General features: G+C 42.0%; 1 protein-coding gene across 2 annotated transcripts in view; it reads left to right on the top strand.

The window, feature by feature from the left end:
* Positions 1–11,438, top strand: part of PDE7B (phosphodiesterase 7B) — a 179,502-nt gene that overhangs the window by 95,079 nt on the left and 72,985 nt on the right. The gene's annotated exons all lie outside the window — the stretch shown is intronic.

The raw sequence follows: 11,438 nt of genomic DNA, 5'->3' as shown, positions 1-11,438 counted from the left end.
GTAGGTCTCCCTCGCCCCCCTGCAAGGGGGCGCCGGGGTGGCGGGGAGCCGGCCCCGTCCCGCCGTGGGGCAGAGCCCCCGGGGCGGCTGGAGGGGGCTTAGGAGCGCGCTGCTGGCGGCTGCCTTCCCCCCGGCCCGGGGACGGGTGCCGCGGGGGGATGGATGCCGCGGGGGGGTGGATGCCACCGCCGCGGTCGCCGCTGCCGGAGCGGGGGCGGCCGCAGCCTCCGTGCGCCCGGGGCTTCCCCGGCGCTGCCGCCTCGGCCTCGCCTCCCCACGCCGAGCTCCGGGCGTGCGGGGCTCGTTTCACGCGAGGCTCCCTCCCCCGGGGGCTTCCCGGCACGGTGCCCCCCGCCGAGCTGCGCGGCAGCCCCGTGTCACCGCCGGGTCTCGGGGTGACCCCGCGCCGTGCCGCTGCCTTCCCCTCACCGCCGTGTGCTGCTGGCCGGAGGGCATGTGCGCCTCTAACTGCCTGAACCTCGTGTGTCGGACTTTCTCTTAACGCGGGAGCCGTATGGCAGCGTATCAGATGCTTTACTGAAGTCCTGGTCAGACTTCTTGCCTTTGCACTGGGTGCAAACGAGCTGTCATGTTAGCCTGGCGCCTCTTACTTCCAATTAGCTGATGCTCTGTCTTTCCCCATGCCCTACGACATCTCTTCTATTGAAGTCCGGCTCAGAAGCCTACGACTGTCTCAGCGTCAGTTGATATTTCTTTTATCCTCCTGTCATCACGCCACCTTGACTTAATAGGCCTGCTGAAAGTTTGTGGCTTGTGCCTTCCGAGCTCTGGATTCTCTTATCTCTGCAACCTGGTCACCGACCTCTTCCGGTGCCTTCAGTCTTCAAAGATCACGTCTTCATCTTCCTTTGCTGCTTCACTTACTGAGACCTTTATCTTACAGTATTTCGTACCAGAATAATTTAATTTCTTCCGTACAATAACATCACTGCAGATATTTCAAAATGCTTGTGTATATGTGTGTGTGTATCTATCGTGTGTGCATGTAACTCTGCTTACAGACTTGAAAAGTAAACCCGTGTCTGTGCATCGCTTTTGGCCAAGGTCGGCCAGTTGGTCATTGTATGTTCATTATTTTACATGTTTGCAGGTAAACTAAGAAATGCATGGTTCACTTCTATTCTGCAAAAGGGAAGAAAAGTTTTCAGGCTCCAAGGAAAATTCTTGGAGAGAAGGAAAAACCTGCCTCCCTACTGTTTGGGAATCACTTTGGTTTAAAAGAATAATAAGTGAGATTGTTGTGGATAAAGCGAGAGGAGGTCAAATTGCTCTTTAAGACTTGGAGCAAATCAGCTGGGGATGTTAAGCAGCCAGCCAGGGAGATTGAGGTTTATGTGGTGAATGGTGAGCGTTCAGAGATGGACCCTAATCAAACAGAAGTTGAGAAATGCTGCATTGGTTGCACCTCATGTATGAGTAATAGTGGTTTTTCAGTATGCTTGTGTTATATCTAGTGAAATTAATTTCATTAGGTAACAAATGAGATTCGCCTTCAGATTCCTGGAGGCAACTAAAAATGTGCATGAATGTACAGAGACAGATTATTCCACTAGCAGGATATGAGTAACTTGCATTTACTCAAGTGGCTATTACTCGTATCCTGTGAAGGGACAGTCTTCTTCGTGGTGCCAGATCCGATTTCATAACCTCGGTTGACTTGCAGCACTACAAATCAGAGCAGAAGATGACTGTAGCCCTCAACACTTTAAATACGAATCATCAGACAGTTTGAGTGAACCAGACCTGGGTTGCTGGTTTTTCCTCCTCGGCAACAGTCATCCTAGTAGTTTTCCCTCTTGTGGTTTCATTTTAGTCACTTTAAGTACACTGGAGTACGTGGGAAAACCAGTAAATGCTGAAATCCCGTGTACTTAAGTAAGTGCAAAATCAAAGATTGTAACAATGGGGAAAAAAATCGTTTGGAAGGATCAGTAGTTTGAGGTGCTTGGCTTGGTGGGTGTTTTGTATGCGTTAAGCTCCTTAAAAAAAAACAAACCTATGTAACTTGCATCTTATAAAAAGGTACTGCTTCAGTAGGAGATCAGGTTTTCTTCAGGTGAAGCTAAAGCAAATAACTTCTGCTTGAGGTACTGCTAGTTAGACAAATAAAGGTTGATTGTTCAGCAGTAGAGTTCACAGCACTTTCCACATCAAGGGCTTTTTCATTTAAGTTTGTAAGTGTTCATGTGATAACTCATGTTCTGTTATCACATGCTCATGAAACTATTTTGCTTACAGTAGAGGAGAAGGAAATAGATATGGATTCTGCAAGGAAACTCTCAGGATTTCTGCCTTGCTTGATCATGTTAATAGAGATTCTTCAATCTTAGCAAAGCAAATTCCTTTGACCTAGCCTGAGTGATTGGACCTGGCTTTGGGCTGGCATTTCAGAAAGGAACAACCTTCTTAACCATAGGTAGTGAGGGGGAAGGAGAGCTATATCTGGATGTGATATCAGTTCTGTGGATGGCAATGTCTTGGGGACCCATATAGCTTTATATCATACCACATTCCTATTTCCTGAGGTAGCTATTACAGATCAGAGCTATCTGTGGGTCCTGGGCTCTCAAATTCAAGAACTGTATCTGGGTCCTTCATCTTGTTCAGAACTAAGAATAAGGTACTGAATGTCCCTGCAAAAAAAGTCTTTGCAGTACATCATGCAGCTTATGGTTGGGATGAACGAAGAACCCAGATCTCAGAGAGACTGACTGCCTGGGTTTTCTGGTCTTCTTTCATTTTTCTCTTCCAAAGCAGTAAAATTCACATCTTGAGCCCTCTCTTATTGCTGCATTGCTTTTTAAAGTTAGTGTCAATTAAGACTGCAGACCTTTCTCCTGCTCCTGGCCTGCTGTTGCTTAGTAACTCTTTTCTTTCCCCGTTTCAATCCCTGACCAAATCAGTACGAAAGTGTGGTTTGGTGAGGACTCTCTTCAGCTGTGCCACAAGCCATTTAACATTCTCAAATTGGACATGTGATAGTAAGAAAATGCAATAATGGAACATAATTAATTTGAAATGCATCGGGTGGGAAATGGGTATAATTTGCTGTCATTCCTTGCAGTGCTTCAAAGATTATTTGCAAACCAATGCTTTTTACCTGTGTATATATATATATATATGTATATATAAAGTCTTGATGCTCTTATAACTGAATTATTTGAATTATTTAAATATTTCTGCACTGAAACCATGTTGATGCCTAGGAGGGAAATGTGTTCTGTTTATGACCCTAACTTTCTTATCACCCTCTCTTACAGTTCAGCCACAACTTTGCAGATTAAACAAACCTGATCAAGGAACAGGTATAGCTCTGCCTGTAAGACTCTTCCTCATGAAACCTCACAACCTGTTAGATTTATAGCGATCATCCCAGATAACTCCTGTGAGACTTTCTGTACTGTTAGAGCCTTGCACATGTGCAGACTTGCAAGGCTTTCAGAGAAAGTACCATGGTACTTAGAATTATTGAGGCCATTTGAGACACTGATCTCTGTGGGTTTTTGAAATAACTCTGAATGTTTTTTTCCACCTGTCTCTCTCTGTCTGTAGATATTTTCTCAGAAATGTAGGTTCTGATTCATGCATGCATCACACTCATTGTTAACTGATGAGTCCCTTTGCCATGAGGAGGAAAAACAAGCAGTATCACACATCAGTCCTATCACAGTTTGCTGCTGGGAAAATCTCCCCCAGTTATTGGTGTGTCCGTTTACTACCCCTCTTCAATCAACTGCCTTCTTCCCTACTCAGCAATTTATTTGAACTTCTTGCCATCGCCCTAACTTTACTGCACAACAGGCCTTGCTCTTTCAGATCTTACAGCTGTTTGCTGAGCAACCCTGTACACCTGCTAGAGAGGTCAGAGTTAAATCGTGTGTGTGCTTCTTCAGTGACTGCTCTAAGGACTTCCCTAAGGTTATTCACAAGACCTCCCAAAGAATTAGTTCTTCCATGATAACCAAGGAAACCTGCCTTCCGCTTCATTTTTCTTTTGTGGTGAACAACTCTTAATCATGCTGCGCATGTTAAAATAAACTTCATGCTTCCCCATCCTGTCATTACTTGCTGAATCATTTTTAGTAGTGACGTCTTGAAACTCATGCATGCTTTTATAGTCCCATTGCAATAATTAATAACCATAAAATGATTAAAATCTGAATCATTTTATGCCAAATGGCGGGTTAACTTGGAAAGCTCATCATTTTGTGTAGTTGCTGTTGAGCATGTAGGTTCCACAGATGTAGATCCCAGCAATAAATAAAGCACAAAAGCTATCAAATGGCATTGTCTCAGCATCTGACCAGTTTCTTGTGTTATTCCTTAGATCGAAAACAACTTTGTTTGTGTCCCACTGAGAGATGCACAGCAGGCAGAATGGCTGCTTGCAATGTCTTTCTGAAGTTAGGTTTTCTTTTTTTTTTTTTTTTAAAAAAAGGCTTATGTTGAGACTTGTTAAATCCATTACACTTAGTAGGGACGAAGAATGTGAATTTGATGGAATCAAGGCTACCTGTGACAACCTTGATTGCTCTCCAGCTGTTGTGTTGAAATTCCAGCACCCAAGAACAGAAAATGTGCTCTTCTGTGTTCTCGTGTAGAGCTGGTTAAATCAGTGGAACAGTGCATGGCGGTCTCACTAAGAACAGTGAAATTAGGTTGTATGTGGTATCGCTATCATGTCGTGTGTATTTAGACCAAGTGATAAAAGACTTCAAATTCCGAGCACATCAGTAGGTAGTGCTTCTCAAACATAACTCTTCAGTTTACTGGCTGAACACAGGTCAGTAATATACGTAATTTGCACTTATTTTTGTCCAAAATGCTGTGCTAATTAGAGAATTGTTTTCAAAGATCACAAAGAAATCCTTTCGAGACATTAAATCATGGTCACTCTTTGAATTCTCGCCCTTTTTTAGCACCTATCTTAGGAGTATTTTAAAAATGCTGTTTAGAATGAGAAGTTGAACTGATAAAAGACTTTGGTTTTGCATATGTCAAAATGAGTTGATATGTTTGCCAGCCAAGCTCTGGATTTGTTTTGGAGGTGAAACTTTTCACTGAACTCTACCTTTAAGGGCTTTTTTAAGGATTCTTTCCTACTTAATTGTTATGTAAATTTTCTGTTGTGGATTTGTTTGTGTTTGGGGATATTTGGAAATAAGTGCTAGACCTAAAGTAAACAGAGAAGAAATAATCTAAAAATCTCAACAATTTCTGAATGGTCTTTCACTTTGGCCTTGCTGGCACAATTTTTGTTTGCTTTATTGTGAATGTCGGAAAACAAAATTTGTTTGCAGAAATGCTTGGAAAAGCTCTTCAAGCAGCTGTTCAGCTATGTACATCCACAACAGAAGGAAGAAGATTACAGTATATAGTTAAAGTTAGCAGATAAAATGTAATTGCCCAAGTTGGACGTTGGCCAGCATGCAGAAGGTAATGCTGCCCGTGTGCTGGGAAAGTGACAGAGTTTTTATTGATATGTCAACTAGAAACAAAGAAGCAGTCTGCTGAAAACTATAAACACAAATAGAGCAAATTCCAGCCAGTTGTAAAATGGTGGGGAAATCTGTTGCTGTCAGTGAAGCTGTGCTAAATATCAGGAGCCAAAAGTGGGGCTTTGTATATAAAAAGTATTTCAAAAGGAAAAGCTGCTGCACTGTAATACAAACATGCTTTGGGATTTTTTATTTTTGTGTGCTTCTTTGTTTCAGTCTTTTATCTTTGGTAAATTAACTCTCGAGTGCTTTATATGATACGAAGAATTAAACTGATAAATGGCTACCAATAGAAAGCAGCAGTGATATTAGCCATGCCTGGCTAGTGGTGATAATTTTCTGATTGCTTAAATGTCACGAGAGAAACATTTAAAATGCATTGTGGGAGCCTTGGTACTGCATCTAGCTTCCAGTGCTTCTAAGACAGGAGTAGAGCATTGTGTGCAATGTTTGCTATTTTAGCTCTGTTTCATAATAAACTTACAGCTTGTGGTCTATCGTATTTCTTAAAACTATTTCTTGGAGGCATGCATCCCAAACAGCTTTCAGTAGTCCTGCTTCAGGAAGTGCGAGTTTGACTTTCTTGGCAGGACAAGGAAACGGGTGCCCATTTCATCATTTTCTCCACTATTAACTATTATGATTTCCTTCCCAGAGCTCTGCCCGCAGAATGTCCTAAAACATGTTATTTACGATTGCTAACATGATGCTTTGCTGCTGTCAGATTTCTAAGGGATGTCTTCCCAAACGGACAAACTTGGCTGAATCAGAGTTGTACTGCAGGAGCAGTGCAAGCTTTAGGTAGACTGACAAAACTCACCTGACCTCAGGCTGTTTCTTCGCAGCAATTATGCACCCAGTTTGGGCTGTGATGCTGTAAAATATGCTAGTCCTGCTGTCTTCTCAGTCTGGACTAGAAAGTGTAAATACGTAAAAGAAACCCTCTTGAGACTTCCAGCTTGAAACATGCCTTGACATTTGTTAAAAACTATTTAAAGTCCTAACATTTTTCTAAAAAGAGCATTTAAGCCTGGTTAATCATGGGATAAATTACAGTAACTTCTGAAGTACTTTTCTAGTTCTTGGTGTAAACTTGCAAATGCAAGACAAAAATGTCTCAGCTCTTCATTTTTTTCCTCAGCTTGCAACACATTATTTCTTCTATCACTGTTACGGCTACAAACAAACAAACTCTGCATGACAGAAGGAATAAATCCTTTTTATTAACCTCTTGGATAAAACATTCTTTCTGCTCTTCCATGGAAAGCCAGCTGTGTTTTTCTTTCTCTCCTCCTTATATCACCATAAGATCATACAAGTTCCTTGTCTTAACCTGTTGGCTTCTAGAAGGAGGTGTTGTGCCGTGAAAGTTCCCAATGCTGCAAAGCTGAACATGGTTTGGTGTCAGGTGTATACAAAGAGGAAGTTCAAATGCAACAAGGGTTTAGCAGGCTCATCATCAGTAGTATTGCTGTCAGATCCGTACATTATTACAGTAGCAGTTGACAAAGTCCTTCCACTGCTCTTCCAATAGAATATCCTGAAATGCAGGTATCCTCCAAAGTTCTCTCAGCAAATGAAACCTTTGAAATCGGTTAGCAGAGGCTGCTGGCATTCCCTGCGAGTGCTCCCTGGTCCAGGAAAATGAGGACATGGTTCAGCTTTCTCAGACACCAGGGAGAGCTTTTGCACAGAAGCCCATGAGTTTTGCCCTACACCAAGATGTTCTGTAGCATGAAGCCTGCAGAAGGTGTGTTTTTAAGTGTCTCTGTATGGACAGGGGACCTTTTGGAGAAACTGCTGTAAACTTCCCCGGCTGTGATCCTTTCTGAAAGGGAAGTGTGTAAAGTTCTGTTTCCCATGGGAGAACTTGAAATTCTTTCCTGTTTCCATAGCCAGCTCCGGCTCGTACAGAGGCAGTACCCTTCGTATACGGTTAATCTCCGTGTTCTCCTACTATCCCTGACATAACATAAAGGCAAAGCATTACCTTTAAGGCCTACTTAAAAGATTCTCAGTGCAGGTGCAGTTAAAGATGCAGCAGTATCCTGGAGGGTTTTGAGAACACTCTGTGCTGTGACGGGCACTGTTTCATTCCCAGTTGCTTAAGCACTGTCTTGGGATTGAATGTTTTGTTTTCAGTTGCTGGAATTACAAATCAGTCAGAATAACTCTAAACTAAGTATGACATGGTAGTGTTTTAACATTGCTCTTGAAAGTTAAGTTGTAAAGTAGGTTCATCTAAGTAGAAGGAATTAGTTTTAAGTTTGGTGGAGCTATATACCAAAATCATCAAAAATAGTGTGCTACACAAATGTGCCATGTAAGTATTCGATTTAAAAGTAAGCAGAATAATTGGAAAGTGCAGGCAGAGAATAATTCTTAAATTATCAAAACTTTGACAGGTGCAGAAAAAACTTGAGTACACAGTCCACTAGTCTGTTTTTAATAGCTGTTGACTAATTTCTTCAGTGTCTAGTACTTCACTCTAGTGAAGTTCTAGTTCTAGTGCTGTACTCTAGTGCAGAAAAAGTGCTTCTCTGAACAAGCTTTCCATTAGTTAAGGGTAGTAGCAGCTATTTCTTTTAGGGTTATCTATACCTGTATCTTGATTATCAGTAGACCTGGTTCAGCAAAGCACTCAGGTGCTTATCCAAATAGCTGTGTGTTTTAAACTTTGCTTGTTCAAACATCTTCCAAACAGTTCATGTGTGCAAAACTTAAGCTGGAAATCTTGTAATTATAGGCTTTCATGGAAGATTTCTTATTTCCTGCTTCCAGCCTGAGTGGATATGCTGCAGAACAGCTGCTTTCACAGTAATTCAGCAATTGCGTTTCTAATTCCAAATGGAACTGAGAGAATAAAGGGGTAAGAGAGACTGAACTTCTGTGAAATGCCAAAAAGAGTGATTTGATCCAGCTTGGGTTTTGCACGCAGGTTTGTGTTATTAAAACGAGGGGTGGGGGGAGTAATTCTGTATGCACTGTTTGCAGATTACTTTGTTCAGATGATGCTCAAGAACATTAGCAGTGAGAAACTGAGAAAACTGCTTGTGAGAGATGCTGAACTTTCTACATACTGCACAACTAGTCTATTACACTTGCTTTCTTTTCTTCCTGGAAGCCCTAGTGAGCATACATATCGTGCTCTCATTTGGGAACTGAAGCTAACTGAATAAATTAGTACTGGCAATAGCTCACGGCCTTTCTTGAACTCAAGTTCAGTGTGTGTAAAAGAGGTGTGTTGCTTTCTGTAACCACTGGAAAAGAGACTAAACAGAGAAGAATTTACAGCACAAGGGAGGACTGCAGCCCTAAAATGGCAAAGGAGGGAGGCTTTAAGGTGAGACAGTGTCAGCACATTTTTCCAAGCAAGGTCAGCCTGAACATACTGCTTAGAATCAGTAAACCTACAGCTATGAAGAAAGCAGGGCAGTGAGGAACAGGGGGCACTTCCAGAAGACTTGCAAAGGGTAGTTGAAAGGATAAAAGAGGAATTTCTTTAGTGCTGTACAATACACTAGGACACTGCACTTAAGTTTCATCCTGAGTTCCCTCCTTGTCAGTCTAGAATAAGACAGCTATCACTGCTATATATCAGTGCTGGCACAGCTTTCCCCCCACTTTCTTTCTCTCAAGTAGTCCTGCCTTCTTACTGGAAACCATAATTGCAGCTGTGGATCAAGGGCAGGGTGACACAGATAAGTGGGGCTTGATGCAGTTGTGCATTGACTCTCAGAGACTTTTTTTTAAGGAACATCTCGTGAGCTGTGAATTACCGGCTTTTCCTAGCTTCATGCATCGCAGCTAAAGTGATGGAAAAGAGCAAGGATAGCAACTCAAGTTATGGCAGTCTGGGGGGCTCATGTTGAAGACAAGCTGCATTCAAAATGTTGAAAAGTGAGGGTAGAGGAGCGGTTACAGGACTACAGTAGCTCAGCTTCATGAGTAATTAGAAGGTTTCAGTATGAGAGCTTCTGTTTCCTCCTCAATGCTAGTTAACTTAGTGTGGTAGAAGTAAAGGGGATGGCAGGATTTAACTGGCTAGCGCAGATAACATACTGTGTGCAAGGTGAAATGCAACAAATAATATGAAGTATCTTAAAAGAAGAGTGTGCTTCAAGACCCTATTTTGTCTGGGGAAAAAATAAGAGAATCGTGAGGAAGAGATTTTCGTGTCCTAAGTAGAATGGCGTGTGTGCAGTGGTAGGTCCACTGTTCTCTTCTGCCTGGCTTACTTACATGATGTATTCAAGAGAAATGTATGATATTTGACAAGATTTCACAGATCTTTGGTAGGACCTGGATGTTCAGGTCTTTGATAATAATTAGGTCTGAAGTTCTGGTTCATTAAGATACAGGTCTGACTTTCAGTGTCTGAGAAGTTATCCGATTAATGTCAAATAAATGCTTAAGCCACCTACAGAATCCAGCGTTCTGTTTTTCTGACTTGTGAGATCTGTAAAATGGGATCATAAAATGAAGTTGCATAGCTATTAAATCATAATTATATTAAAGAAATGGAATTCAGAATAAAGTTATAACTTCTAACTAGGCAGACTCCGCAAATTCATTTAATTTCCCAGTGGAATTGCATTAGAATGGATCTTTCCTACCCCCATTGCCAGCAATGTACATCATTAAATATGTACTTAGTAGCTGGCAAAACAGACTGAAAGTTAAACTAACTTTGCTAATAATGAGCTGGAATTCTCATAATGAAAATGCAAGGTACTTTATTTAAATGTTGGCCCCTTGACAGAATCTGCAAACACAAGCCTCACAAGACTGTCACTAATCTTTTCTGTAGGTGCCCCGTAGCCAAAAATGTGCTGATGTCTGGCTTTGCACAGACTGGAGACCTGGGAGATTATATGTTTTGAACAGGATCAAATGACTAGAAGAGGGAAGCGCACTATACTTAGCTGTCTTGTCATACAGACAGAAAAATGTTTTGCATGTGACCTTGTTAGCAGCGTGAGTTAAGAGCACCACTACAAAGTAGAGGCAGAGCTACTGAAGCTTACTTAGATTGTTATTGTGAATCTGTGTTTTTCTGGTCATCTGTTTAACTTTTTTTTTTTCCCCTGTAGTCACATTTAATCTTAGTGACTTCAAATTTCATGCTGACTTTAGATCAGATGGAGAGATGAGGGTGAGAACATAGAGGAGAGCTAGATGCAATCTCCTGGTCCAGTTCTCCTCCATGTTAGAAAGGCACAGCACCAGTTTGTTATAGGATTCCTTTTTCAGCATCACTATCAAGTCCTGCTTTTCTCTTAGCAGGCATTTGTTCTCCTCTCCTACTGCAAAGTCTGTCCTGGTGTACTCCCCAGCTGCCATGCCTTTGAGCATCCTTCCAAGTTTCTGTGACCGGGCTGACCATTACAAATTAATTCTCTTCTGTTGCAGTACACACCTCTGTCTCCAGCTTAACTGACTCCCACAGTCTCCCTGCAGTCTTATTGCCTCTTCTCTGGTTTAGATATCCTTTTAAATCTTCCCTTCCTGCAGTCTTCATCCCTCTCTAAAGCAGATTTTCACTGATCCCCCTTTCAACAGAAGACTGACATGCCTTACACCACCACCACCCCACGCACACCTCTCCCTCCTTGTTACAGACAGAATTTTATTTCCTCATCTTTTCCTTCACTGAAGGATGGCGCATAGTAGAGAAGACTGTCCTGTTGGAGTTTGCAGGCAGTTAATCTCCGCAAACACAGCTTTCACTGTCTTTGTGTAAACAGCTTGTGAAGTGCCTCAGAAATATCTGGTCACTCACTCAAGTTAAGGACTCATATTTTTACTGAGGTATCATTCCACATCTTTTAGTTACAGCAGACAAAGCTACTGGAATGATTGTCAACATGCGAGGGCACTCATGCTAACAACCAGCAACTATTTAAATTAGGTGTCTCC

Source organism: Anser brachyrhynchus, assembly GCF_964034855.1.
Source record: "Anser brachyrhynchus genome assembly, chromosome: 3".
Lineage (NCBI taxonomy): Eukaryota > Metazoa > Chordata > Aves > Anseriformes > Anatidae > Anser > Anser brachyrhynchus.
The sequence above is the reverse complement of the archived record's forward strand: the minus strand, read 5'-3'. Positions and strand labels throughout refer to the sequence as shown.